Raw genomic sequence first — 15108 nt, 5'->3', positions numbered from 1 at the left:
CGGTTTGTCTCGCAGCTGGTCTTGTGGCTACAGCAACGCCTTGACGCATGCAGATTCCATTTCAGTTCATTTCTTAGTCGACAAATCTGCAGCGGAAACCATTGTTCCTCGGCTGTAACTTTCCGCCAAGTTTTCCATTCTAGCACTCCGTCTCCACTCTTAATTTCCCATCATCTAGCTTGCTTGTGACATTTGAGGTTCTCACGGCGACGAGTATGAGGAAATCTTTCTTCTGGGTTGTTGTGCAGCGTAGATTGGTAGACGTTTACCGACGTTTCATAAGGGCGATGAGTTTGCTGTTTATGAATGCAGCGAATCAATCTTGAAGACAACTAATCTTAATCGTGTTTAATAACGCGATTTCGTGTCTAATAGTGAGTTACGTAAGAAATTAACCCACTTAATGAAAGAAGTGGACTAATTTAATGAAGGAACAAACGGGCAATTAGAATCCTGTCCCTGCATGGCAATAGCAATACACAAAACAGTAATGCATATTGTGCATGGTATTGTAGAATTACAAACATATTAATGGAATTTATTCAACAGTTCTCTTTGTATGAATCGATCATACTATCAGAGGAACGCATACAAACAAAAACACTGAAGTGTCCCCACTATGTAAAACACACAACAAAACTATCTTTATAACAGATTGAATGAACGGCGATTATTATTACAAATTTGATCATAAAGAATATGTATTGACTCACGAGAGAGAAAAGAGAGCAAGGAAATTAACAAGGAGACTTTTTGTTTTGTTTTGTTTTCTCTCTCTCTCTCTCTCACTCACTCGCTCCCCCTTCAAATGTTTGCAAGTATGGGTGTCATGCAAACTGTAAATACTTATTCACAACACACATACATATATATATAAATATATATACATACATACATACATACATATACACATATTATATACATACTCGCACGACTTAAAACTTCGCATACCGTGTAGTGTCTTAGAATATAAAATAAGCAAATGAAAAACTATTAACACTATAAAAATCCACTTTTTTATAGTGTTAATAGTTTTTTGTTTGCTTATTTTATATTCTTAAGGACTATTAATATACAATTTTTATTATAATTGTACTCTTAGTACGTATTAATTTCTGTTGGTACCCAGAAATAAATACGACCAATTAAGGCTGTACTTACTTACCAAAAAAAATACTCCATACTGCTCTATATTTTTATATGATTTGCTCACATGAGTGGCTTAGAAATTTAAATTACATTCTTCCTGAAATCACGTGGATCGTGCAAAGCACTACTTGCAGCACAGTGGTACAGATTTAAATAAACGTAGACGAATATTAATGGCTGTAAGTGACATCTCGTATCGTTTAATGGACACATTCTGAATCCTCGTTCTCGTGTTAGGCAGAACCCAATGGGCGAGTTTTAATTGTATCCCCTGGAATGTAATGGAAATAGCTTGCACCGTCATTGTCTCGGATTAGACGAGCGTGAATGGGCACTAATGGATGAATAATAGGCCTTTGAAACAAATTCATTGCGCTTAGAATAAATCTCGCACTCTCGAATAAGATAGAAATGTGTGCTTAGTTTGTTTCAATGATGCTAACAATTTTATTAAACATGAAAGAGAGGAAAATAAATTGGGGGCAGAATAATGAGAGACAGCAAATATAATTGAAGGAAACTGAAAAATATATTTTTTGCTGGGAATGTTCTCCTAGAAAGTGCTTAATCGTAGTTCTGGTAGGTTGAAGCGAAGGTAAAGCGTTGTAAATAGTGAATTTAATCTCAATGATATTACCTCTTCAGCTTCTTCACCAAATAAATCTAAACACATTTTTAATACAAGGACCAATTGTTTATTGCAGTTTACGGAAATTACAGCTGTTTCTCAGAGACTTCTATGGCACACGTAATTACTCTGTGGACAAAAATTCAGAGAATATTAAAGTAGCAGGTGTATTTTTTATTACTGCTTCTAAAGAGTTGTAACGCAGCATTACATAATTTCTGTTACTATAGCACTGAAATTCTTGTGCTGATTTTAAATATTTCTGCGGTTACTGTAGACACAAAATTAAATTTGTCAATCCGCAGAAATTAAATATTATGGGAGAGGCAAACAACTCTTTTGTTATACAATAAACTGACACTTTTTTGACAATATTTGCGTAATGAGCAGTGGGATATATTTAGCGTTTAAAACTAATATTCCACCATGCTTGATTTAAAGTAGGCGTCACTGTGGGCGAGCTGATTTGTAAATTGTTGATAGATGAAGTGTCGAACAGCAATTTGTCATTTTCTAGGAACTTATTAACGAGATACGTAGCTTTCATCCTAATGAAATTCCCCCACCATACCCACCGACAAACAATTAAGTATCAGTAGTAATACTGAGTTCTATATCAAACAACTCTTGTTTTAGCTTTCACAGCATCGGAGTAACAGTATAAAGTGAACCTTAAGCATTTAAGCCTCTTATGGTTACTTTATGTATCATCTGTAATAATCAGTAAGTCTGCATTTAGCCCAGAGAGTTTATTTTTCTGTTTCGTATTATTATTCTAAAGCAGCGACTTTTCCTTGAAGGGACTTCACCAATTGATCTCTACAATGGATGAGTGGTGTGAGTTCTTTGCGTTAAAAATTTAATTCTTAAATACATATTATTCAGTCTAACTTCGACTACAAAGGGTTAATACAATACAAGCCATCGTATTAGCCGTTGAAACTCACATATTTTGAAGATATCGAGGTACGTTTCAAACCTCTTGAACAAGAGAGACCGTCTTGTTATTGAACGATTGAAACCAGTCAACCATCAGTATACGAACAGAGGAAGTCAGTAGAGGTTTTCGAAGACTAACTACTCATTCTACCCGTTACAGTGGCAGCGTGATTTAAGACGCGTAGGATTTCAGAGCTCTCGAATGCTGGCGTCACGGGTCTAGGTCTATCTGGAGGCTTCTTTCTGTATTGTGTTATCCTGACGTTGATACAGGCTTTGAGATAGGTCGACTTCATGTCCAACAATCTTTGCCTAGAGCTAATGGGCAGTCCCAAAAAGGCGAATTCCCTAGTGGGTAAAACAAACCAGGTCATTTACACAGATAATAGTTTCAAGTATGGCACTACTAGACGGGCGCTAATAGCCAGAGTACCTGGTGAGCCTATAAATCCACTACTTCAAAGTATGGCGAAGTTCATAAGTTGTTTTATTTCATACAGATAACTTAATAATATATTAATATTAGCTCCATATACTGACCCCCGAATAATATTGACACTAGACTGACTAAATTAGTCTTTTCGGTATCTCTGTCCTTTCTATCCGCGTTTACTTATTTCACTCCGGAATACGAAGTTGCTTCTGCACGTACAGTCTTACCAGCGATTCCTTCTCTTCGCCCAGTTCGTTCGCTCGGTGCAGTTTTTGAAAATAGACCTGGAGAATTTTAAGTTCATTGTATTAAGATGTCGTGAGTGGATTTTAATATATTTCTTTGTGTCGAATTAAGTATAAGGCCCACACCCGCGTCTCCATATTGCTTTTCCTACTCGTTGCTAGGAGGATTTCAGTCAAAATTCTGTCGGTGGTTTCTGTTGTTTCCGCCTGTTACAGTTCGAATTCAGTCGTCCAAATATAACTATTAGAGTATGGGTGAAATTTGTCTAGGTTTTCCCATTACATTATTTCTCGATTCCTTCTTAGTGGACCTGTTTTATCGTCTGTCACTTTCTTCAAGTATCTTAATTTATGTTCTTCATTCAATATTCAATACGGTGTCTTAATTTTGTAAGAGTGTCGTAGAGGAACTTATTTAAATACTGACAGCTTTTTATAGTTTTTAATAGTTAATGAAGTCAGTATTTTTTGCGGAAATTAAAGGACCATTGTTAATCCGCCGTTGAATACTACTGTGCATCTCTTTAATCTGGGGAATACTTCATAATTGCATGAAAATTGTTGTTACGCCTTAACAGTAGGCTGGCCTACTTCCTGTGAAGGATGTTTCATACGTGTACCTTACAGTCGAAAAGTGTTCTCAAGATTAAAGCTATACACAGTACGTTCAGTGAACCATTTAGTGGATGTACTCCTCAATCAGTCCTTCGTTACGAACAGTCTATAATATCTTGTTGATTAATTCAATACACAGCAGTTGTAGAAATATACTCATATTGGTTTTCGCCCAGTATTATCGTCACAACACTTCAGTAGTTGCTATGGAAACACGTGTGAAGCAATAGTGCACGTGTTTAGCATTCCTACTGCCTTATTCACACCATGTGCAGGAACATACACGCAGGCACAGAGTTTAATCGCTAATTGGTTATATTTTCCTTGTGGAATACACCATCCCTCATTAGTCCGTCCTCTTCAAGAGGTGAAGTGAACAAGGGTAGTTTCGCTATACCTCATGAGTTTTTTAAGCATCGAAAATATTTTATATAAACAATTTGCACCTTATTCGTTTTATGTATTTTGAGTGGTGGTTACCACGATACGTTTTAATAGAATACGTAAATGAAGAAGAAGTACCTGCTATTCTAATTTTTGAGGTATGAGGGTGTGAAGAGTGATCAAATTTACGGTTGAACACAGCTCAGAATAAAGGTAATTGTAATAGTAGGAAGATTGAAGTGTTTGCTGACGATGTTTGACGGTGTGATTTTTCAGTGGATATCAGTTGTAATATTTGCTTGGTTGAAGGAACAGATTGGAGTATTTAAATGTAGAATATTCGAAAGAAAATTTATGGAATAAACTTATAAGCTTGCTCACCTTAAGAGCTTCTATCTTATACCCAGCCCATTCAAGATTATGCATTAAGAATTGTAATACTTTGTGATTATAACTTAATTACGTGACTGTTATTTATCATGCGGTATTTTGCTTTGGTGTACACATGTTTGTTCTGAATGAATGCTATTTTTTTTCTTTGTTCTGTTTCAGATGTGTTTACGCAGTTTCAGGAGAATCACAATTTGGTCTGGAGTTCAAGTGTTGTGACTTCAGAGTCCAGGAATTCCTTACTGTAAGTTTAAAATACTACTTCATTTCTGTTATCTTAATCTTTTACGGATTGGGCCTTTGGGCTTTTTTCCAATTCAGGATTATTCATGATGTTTTTAGACATTTGGTAAGACTCCGTCAAACTGGACCTTTACCTGTACATTACAGCATAACACAAAATATACGGACCAACATTGATATCCATTGGGATTTATTAATGTTATGGTTCATGAAATCTTAAAATCAACATTTTGCGGACTTGGATATAATTATTCTGTTAATCAGCGTTTTACAGTTAGAAGTATAGCGATACTTTACTTTATATTCCTGCTGAAATGTGGCAATAATTCATTCAACGGCATTAATTATGTATTATGTAATATATATATATATATATATATATATATATATATATATACACACCACTAATTTGTTTACATATAAACATACACATATATCTCGGTACGTGGTGTATGCACTCACTAATTTCAGACTGTAGTCTTTGCTATGGTATCCAACAATTTCAATGCAGTTGCAAACATTGGAAGTGGGATTCAATTACCTCATTTTGAATGGAGATTAGGTGCATTTAGATTACAACACAACACTAGCCTCATAGTTGATGCAGTAATCTCCCTAATCAATGGACGTTTTGACATTATTTTACAGAGCTCTTTAAAATACAGTAGCACAGTGTGAAAGCATCACCCTCCCTCACTCTTCTAACCCCGTGGTTTAGATTTACGTTATTTGAAATTGAAACTAACCGGTGTACAATGATGCGGCATGTAAGTAACAACGAGACGGGGTGAAATTGTAACATGTTTTGTTTTGCCTAAACAAACGTTAATCAGCTAACCTCATGAAGATCCGACTCCTGTTAGAATCATACGAACAATATAGGTCTATTGTTAAAATATCTCGATGAACGATGCCATTAACCTCGGAACAATATAATTTAGTATAGAAAAATATATTGTTTGGGATCCCAACTAGCCGACGTCCAGTTTCATACGTACTTAGATGCATAAGCTGCCTTTTCAATTGTTTGGCCATGTATTATTCAGTTAAGAATTACATTCCTGCTGTCATCCAGAACTACGAAATAGTGTTCTAACGAAAACTACATCAGGAAGACAGTGGACACTTTTATTTAAATTTTGAAATTTTGTATTACCTGTTGTTATTTCGGTGTTTGATGGAAACTGGTCCGAGTTGAAATGTAATTTGTAAGGTTGGACATAAAGTGCTAAGTTTATAATTTCTACCTACGAATCAAATATTCATTGTGCTAGGCTCATGACACGATGCGTCTTATTGTTAGGGATTATTAGACATTTCGATTTTGCTAGCAACTGGAGTGTCTGCTTCAGAGTTGTTTTTGGACAGACTTGAGGATGTGAAGCTCCACATTTCATTCCAGGTGGAGCTCGAATTTTTGTTAGAATCGTGTGAGTGTGTAATTATCGTGCTGCTTCTAATTTCTGATACTCATTAATTTCCAGATCAAGTTTGTGGAGTCTATATTTTTTTCTGAATTTTTCTTAACTGGTTAGAGGTGGGTATGTGGAAATTGTTGCTGTGTTTAACACTTTCGGGCGCCTTAAATCTCGTCGTCTCCTATCAGAACATTTGTTGTAGATGCGCGGTTGTGGTGAATGAGTAACGTAACTGAATATCTGTTATATTTCTTCAGTATATTCATGAAAGTGCTGACTATTCAGTATTTATTACAACTAATCGTTTTATAAATAGAATATATTATGGATTATACACTTGAATATTATAAGCCAAATTTTTATCATTTAGACACGACTTAATGTCTTGCATCTTAATGTTGTAATTTACAATTATTAAAACTGCAGATTTTATTTATCGCTATTATCCAAACGCGTTAGTCTGTACTGATATGTTACAAGGACTATTTACCCATTCTTCGCCAAGGATTTTCTGAAAATAATCTGCTCTTAAATAATGAATTGCTAATTTATTATGCCAGTTTTTACCGTATTCTTATACTTCAATTGCTAAATTATATAGGGGACCCCAGGGCGGAAATGGGAACTTAATATTTTAGGCATGTGGAAGGGACAATAATAAAGACAAACACATGGAAAAATCTTGTGTGGATTTATTGTCTATTTGAAATTTATAATGAGTTATTAGTTTAGTTGTAAGAGTTGCAGTTTTTTTAAAATTAACTTCTTTACAGAAATGTAACTTGCCCCATTTTGCCCCGTGCCCGTGGCAAGACGGGGTATGGTTGATATATGTTTGAAAGAGGTGTAAGAAGACAGATTATCTAATAATTATGACGTGGGATGTAAAAATGATTTAGTGTGCAATGTAAAATGCCGAAACTTTATAATTTTAAATCTATTTAGGCCTAACACAGACGACACACATGTCCACCTCTTCATCATCGTCACTATCACCACCTGCACATGAGTTATGGGCCCATTTCAAGCAAGACGAACACCGGATCCACCCTTCAATAGACTGCGAATAGACTTCGCCACTTTCATTCGGGGCAAAACTGGGTACCCCATTCTACCCCCACCCCATCCTACCCGAGTATACTCTTTCAAATTAGGATTGTCCTACCAAAAATTACATCATAATATAAATAGAAATATTGTGTTTAAGAGTTTTAAGAAAACACCTTGTAACATGCATCATTCAACAAAGTGGATATGAATAATGAATAGGTCTTACCTTCACTTGAAGTTGAGAAAAATTGTAAAATGTGGGAGCAAAACTGAGCATGGGTAATGATTTCAGAAACTGTAACCACAAAATGGCGCTGACTGACATGACATGACCCTGTGCTATATGCTAATGGTATTTCACCCGGTCCCAATAGATCGCAACACATTGCAGACGAAATAAAGCCGATAACCTGTTCTGACCCGTGGCCCCGTTCTGCCCTGGGCTCACATACTTATTTACTGATGCACCTCTGTTTAATCGAGGACGTCATTAAAATTATATTAAGTTTTCCTGCGGGACAGATTACAAAGAGAATAACACGACAACTCTATATATATCGGCCGAAACGACTATTTTTGTAAAAAAACATATTCATATTTACATCTCTAAGATGTGATAACATAGGATTTACTTATTAGACTTAATTAAAATCTGTTATTTAATTTAAGCCCTTTTTATGCAAGACATGTGAAATAATAGACCGGCGTAAAGTGTTAAGTAAATTGTCTCCATTTTTAAGTTAGATTCTCTATATTTTTTGAATGCACGTTATGGCTGCATGGTGGTAGGTCTGTATATTTAAAAAATAGGTCGCTTTATTTTTTCAAGCTTTATATGGTTGCCTGTCAGTAGAAATTAAAATAGATCACATAATGAACTATTCCGTATAGTCTCCTGCAGAAAGCAAGTGAGTGCAGATGGAAGGGAATAACAATACAGAAGAGGTTTATGTTACAGAAGCTACAGATTAAGTTTCCTCAGTTCTTAATGCTGGAGTGCAGAGTAATGTAGGGGGTCGGAAACAGAAGCTCCGCTCGGTTTCGGCAACAGATGGAAATGAATGTTCGGCTTCGTCTTCCGATAACATTCGCCATCCAAGCAAGGATCTCTGCTTAGGAAGTTTCAGGATTATATGAGGTGGTGATTGCAAACATTTCTAGGCGCATGTTACTTCCGGGAACACTGCATCGTATGTCCACAACCCTGAGTGTAAGTAATTTCTATAATATCTTTAATGGACACGAATCCTTCACTTTCCACTTCTACACATGGAGATAAGAGGTCGTCTCGTTTTCTCCCAAAGTGTGTCTTATAAGAACAGTCATCACACGAGGATATTTTCACAATTGTAACAACACATGCCCTATCATTCTTTTATTTCACAATACAGTTGACAAAATACATGGAAACGCCAAACTAGCCTCGCTTCCACCACAGAGCTGCCTTTTAATTTATCTAAAACATTAATCGAATCAAGCGTAGTAAATGCGAAACTTGAACTGCAAACAGAAATACCAGAAGCTTGCAATCGGGAGGTACACCCTGACATTCCGTCCAGCAACACCAAGGGAACAGTTTCCTTGTACGTGATGTGGTCCATTACGGCGAGGACGTACATGGGGTAGATGAATTCGCCCGCTGCTGGTGGAAAACTGTGTTCTAAAAAAGAGTTCCTTCGAAACTACTGAATTGGCAAGAATACTATCACGAACAAATAAACCGGCTGTAAAGTAGGTAATATCCTCTCAGTTTCCTACATCAACTTCCTCTTTTTTATCCGGCAAGGCATAATGATGTAATAAAGTTGGTAAAATGAAAATTAGGTTGAACCCGGAGGTGCTGCACATACATTACTTTTTTCTGCAGTTTTCTTCGTCTGCGCCACTGATTACGTATCTGGCCTGTTCCAGGTTTTTTGTTTTGTGACTGGTTTGTTCATCTCTTTATAAAGCTTATTCACTCCTTCATCTCTTCAAATTTCTATGTTGGCATTTATTTTGGATTTCATTTATTTTCCATACATTTATTTTTCATTATGAAAATGCTAATTTTTAGAGTTCCATAAAGTCATGGAATTTATAAATTAATTGAATTATTCCAGAAGGGTTTTACAATATGGAATTAGTTAGCGAATTGAATTTGTAGAACATTAATACTTTACAATACGTATTACGGTGTTTGTCCATGATTTAATCAACCAAAACGTAATAATTTGAGGTTTGTAATTAAGTAACTATAGACTGCTTCTCGAAAAATTAACTTGGGCTACATTCTCTAATGTTTCTGATAATACCAACTGGCACACGGTTAAAAAGATTTGATTTTACTGCTCCATTTTCAGTACACATTACTACGTGTCCAGTGATCTTTAAACGCTAAGTCGGCAGATCAGAAAAAATCCTGGCTCAGTGGGATAAACGCTAGGCATCTCTGTTATCAGTGTGTTTGTGTTCTGTGTCCAAGATCCTTATCAGCCTCTTCATTATGTTAGCGAGATGAAGTATAAGATGTATATTTCACAGCCAAGCCGAACAATTTCTACTATCTTATCGCAAAAATGTAACTATCAAATATGCGTAAAATAATTACGTATTTAAGTACTTAAAATAGGTTTCAAAATCGAAAGGAGAATACACATTTCACTAGGGCTACGTTACGTTGTACAGAAAGCAAGTTTCTTTTGGAAGTGAAACGTGTATTGTGAAAAGCAATAATAAAAGAAAATACAAACTGAATACATATTATTTCTTAGAACGCAACTTTATCTTTCAGACACAAGTTATAAAATTAAATGGTAAAGTGCAGATTTCAGACTGCATTTAATGTTATAAAACGTGATAGTTAAGTTTAAAACAACATTTAAGTTATGAGACTGGGTCTCTAATGTACATATAGGGTTCAAAAAGAAATAGAGATAAAGTAAGACCTAGAAATAGACAGAGAGACCAATTAACTTCAAAAATCTGTGATCGATTGCACAACATCGAATTCTTATGGCGGATGAAGACAACATTTAATGTCTCTCGCGATTCATCACCAGTTTTGTCTACGTCACAGATATGCCCAAGAATGTAGAGCTGAATAATGTATTTGTAATAATGTAATGTACATTACAATGAAAACTCCACTATATTTATAGATAGTTATCAGTCAATTAACGTTCAGTTTTATGCAGTGCCACGTAAGTTATATTCAAGAAGTTGAACATAACATTACAAAAGATGAAACATGGTTCCATGGGTAACCTTAAAGTGATGCCTTTCTTCTGGGTTGTAGTGCTGTGTAGTCAGGTAGAAGTTTACCGACGTTTCAGACGCCATTTGCTGGCCTCCATTTTCACGGATGGTCATGCCGATAGGGTTAGCAAGGACCTCTGAAACATTCGTAAATTGGTACCATACTACACAGGGGTAAAACTCAGAAGAGTCACTGCTGTGACAGCCTCAAATCCTACCTTAAAGTTTTCAATTTCGTAAGGAATTTATAAACTGCGAAGTTATGAGGAAGATTTTGTCGTGAACTTCCCAATTCATCTATCACCAGCGCACTTGACGTCGTAATTGCCTGAGATGTGATCTCCTTGCTTTTGACGCTGTATATTCCAATTGGTGCTTGCCAGAGTTTCGGAGGAAGACGAAGGTGTGGTTTAATGGATGTGAATCGTACTAAGTGCATTTTACGAATAATGCTTGTTTAATATCGCAGATGGCCTGATAATGTTTCATTGGTTCTACTTTATAACAGAACAAACTTTTTTCGTGCAGAGAATTTAGTTTTGTGCACCTATTCTTAGAGCTTCACCACACATTTCAAACTCACTATGGTCACAAAAGGCACTGCGAATTGCAATCGGAACTGTCATTCCTCCGCCTTGTTGTCTCTCTCTCTCTCTCTCCATATACATCGGGTGTTTCTCGCCAACATTGACGGAGTGATGGATTCTGGACAGAGGATTGCTGCGACACAGACTTAGGTTTCGAGATTAATAGCAGGAACGGAATACTGGAAAGTAGAGACGAGTGTCAGAAAGACAAATTTTCCCGATGACATTTTTATTTCCCTGTCTAAAAAAAATTGTAGGCCAAAGAAAAGGTTACGTTGAGTGATGGTTTGCAGGATATAGGATGAAGGGGAAACGTTTTACTTCTACGTATCTTTTCTACCACTTCTTAGAGATCTGTAAAGCCGATTTACAAAAACTGGGACAGATGAATAAGAAATACACCAAACACTAATAAATACTGCATTATATACACGCCTTCTAAAGAAATAAAAAGACCTCCGATATAAATAATCTTAACCCGATACTGTTTCTCCACGAGTAGAGTCAGTGCCAGAAACAAAGTTGTTTATATATCAAAAGGGGTTTTCACGTAGCCGAAACATGTTTATGCTACACGTGTGGAAAGCGTTTAAATATATAAAGGAAGTACTGAATGCTTCTATACGCATAGCAACAGTAACTCATCTGAGAGAACTGTTAAGCCGTTTGATGTCGAAGCATATCTAAATAATATTTAAAAATGTAGTTTTTAACACAAAAAACGCTTCTTCATTACAAAATTTAACTGTATAATGTTCTTGAAAATAATAGCTGTTACTATGAGAACCATGCAAAAAGCATACATAAATTCTGTGGGCAGAATGCAGACTGAGTAAGTTCTAAAGTGGGTGGTGCATATTAAAGTAACTTGCACTGTGATTTACGTGAGATTTATTCGAAGTCCAGGCAAATGCCGGGTTTGAAATTTGACGTTCTGAGATTGGAACCAGCTGCCGTTCGGAGTGACGTTATCTGAACATATATGAGCTCTGGAAAGGTCATAAAACGAATAATTATTTAGTGCAGTTGGATTTTATAGGCTGCTATTATTCAACGCTTGCCGTGTTAAAGAGATACTAAATATTTATTAGGAAGTAGTATGAACTGTTAGAGTTCAAAATCCCGCAGGAATCACATTATGTTAAGATTATACCGAGTGTTGTAATAATTAGCTAATCGGCACAAAAATTATATTATTCGTAACGTTAATATATCCAAAAACAGAAACTTCTGTCCTTTGTAATACAAACACTGCATGCAATCTAAACTTTACGCTAATTCAGCTACACCTCGACTGATTAATAATGCAATAAGTTAAATGTTCATACGCTAATGAATTTAAATAATGGAGGATTGAAACTGGAAGTACGTTTCGATCCTATATTGGACGACAATTATTTACTCAGGTAAATTATTTTACCCACTTATAAAATCTGCCATGCTTATTTTAAAATCCTGGGGCGTTTTCACAACTCTGAAAGTAAAATCTTGTCCTCTGTCTCTATTGTACCCATTTTATGTTCTTAAAATAACCCCTGATATCTGATATGTCGAAATTCATTACTGAGACTGTGAATTTCTTGGTGATCTGTGCATCATATGATTTTCTCTGCCTGTGCATGACGACATAGCGTTATTTCCAAAATGGGTGTGTCCAGTGTCCTCTTTTTTTAATGTTGAAGCTCTGGTAAATAATCTTATGATAAAAGCGTCCTTTCATTTCATGACTTGAAGGTTCATCTAGTAGATGTCGCTGCGAATGCATGTTGTAATCTAACAAGCCCATGGATGGTTCATGCTCAGTTTCAAAAGTTAGTGTGTAATAATTTAAGTGTATTGCTCGAGGCGTATCTTGGCTTCCGTCAGGAAGGCGGTCGGGAGTGTGAGAATTCATGCTCTTATTATTACCGTTCAAAGTAACATTTGTCCGTTGTACGTACGGTGTGAGTAACGCATTTGTAACAATGGAGCGAACACCGTTTCGCAGATTGTTATCCGTTCTGTGATTATCTACTGAGCCATCCTGTTGTATAAACCAAGCCGTAACGAGCCAAGCAAATATAAACAATTTCGAGTGCAGATGCCAAATAATCTTACGCGGACAAATATTTTAAGTACAGTTCTGTTTTCTATTAAATTTGGTTCGAGTATTGGCCTTTATCGGTAAAGAAATATTGATTCGGCTTAATTGCATAATTCTTAAAGAAAACAGTAAGACCTTTCCTTAATGAATGCCTTATGTATTTGTAAAGTATACATACATTACTGTTGACGATATTTTTATAAACGTTCCAGGACGGAGTAAAATTAAAAACAAGAAAGAATTGAGCCATTATACAAATGAATAAGTCATCAAAAGACGGGTATGAAAGTCTTCTATTTATATTCCTTTGTATTGTATCAAATATAAGAAGGATCCTTCTTTCTTTCTATTAATGTATTATCTTAAATTGCACAAGGCGAACAAGAGATGAGACGTTCTTTGAGGAAATTTACAGACGAATATGGAAATGTAGTTTTAACATCAACTAAAAACTGAATATCTGTGCTTGAGGAAAGGTGCAAGAGACTGACATACAAGGAGGGTTCGTTAAAAATATGACGATCTTAAATATTAGGATCGATAATAAGTGGTTTTCGGACATCTGAGAGAGATATTCAATTTAGAGAAGCTCCATGGGGAAAAACTGAAACAAAAGCGTTGACGTAGAACTTTATATGATGTAAACATATCGAAGGAAATGAAGAAAGAATGTGTTTCACATCATAGTAGAGCACATTATTTAAGATGGAATCAAAATGTGGCCATTGGGCGAAAAACTCGGGAGTAAAATAGGAAGATTGAATGTGATTAGTTAATGTCTCAAGGAGAAAAGAAAAAAAAAGCAATGTGGAATAAAACATTACGGGCAGGGATGGGTATAATTTCATTAGGGATATTAAATCTAGAAAATAGAGCATTGAGATGGTATGGCCATACTGAAAGAATAAATGAAAAAAGATTACGTAAAAAATGTGTGGAAGATTGAGGTTTGGTAGACTGAGGTGGGAGAATGAACGGCTGTACGAACTGAAGACGGCAAACCCGTGAATGGATAAAGCCAAAAAGAAGAAGAAGAAACATTCTTATCTCTCTGAAATTGTGTTTGTACCACCAAAACTTGCCGGAAAATTTTTCCATCTTCAATATTATATTGTCCTGTCCTACAATGACGCTAGACAAAAGAAAAATGCAAAATAAGTAACTGCCGATATACAACAAGAACATTCTGGTAAATAAAGACGAAAGTTTATTGAAATGTGAAATGTGTGGTTAAAAGGAAATAGAGAATAATTTATAGTACCAATTAAATATGTAGATCTAAGCCAGGGCGAATTTGGTATCTACTGTATCTGTAAATTATTATTGATATGTAGGATCTGTATCGACACAGAATGATTTAGAATGCGATTTTGCTAATATTTTCATCGAATATTATTATTTTTCATTTCTTATTTATGATGTAAATGTAGATGATAGCAGGAAACATAGAATATCTTAATTTTAAATAATAATTTATAATTGATAATGAGACGTTTATATTTTCATGTTCAAATTTTTAAAAATATTGGATAGAATGCCGCTGTGCTTTATATACACCGGTAGGAATAAACACTAACATATCTAATGCAGATACATGCACGTACCTGAAATATGAATATCAAAGTCGTGGGTGTTTATTGTTGGACATACACACACACAGTACATTTAGTTGATAGAAGACAGGCTATCTCACCCTGCGGCAAAGAA

General features: G+C 35.6%; 1 long non-coding RNA gene across 1 annotated transcript in view; it reads left to right on the top strand.

Annotated features, from left to right (window-relative positions):
- The window catches only part of LOC110830375 (uncharacterized), a 295636-nt gene that overhangs the window by 183960 nt on the left and 96568 nt on the right, over window positions 1–15108 (top strand). Inside the window, exon 5 of the long non-coding RNA XR_015537595.1 lies at window positions 4946–5027. This is a non-coding gene — a long non-coding RNA (uncharacterized LOC110830375). The remainder of the gene's footprint in view (window positions 1–4945; window positions 5028–15108) is intronic.

This window comes from Zootermopsis nevadensis, unplaced genomic scaffold, assembly GCF_977971745.1.
Source record: "Zootermopsis nevadensis isolate Lab colony 2312 unplaced genomic scaffold, Znev_1.0 Znev_ptg000029l, whole genome shotgun sequence".
Classification (NCBI taxonomy): domain Eukaryota; kingdom Metazoa; phylum Arthropoda; class Insecta; order Blattodea; family Termopsidae; genus Zootermopsis; species Zootermopsis nevadensis.
This window is presented reverse-complemented; position numbering and strand designations above follow the sequence as displayed.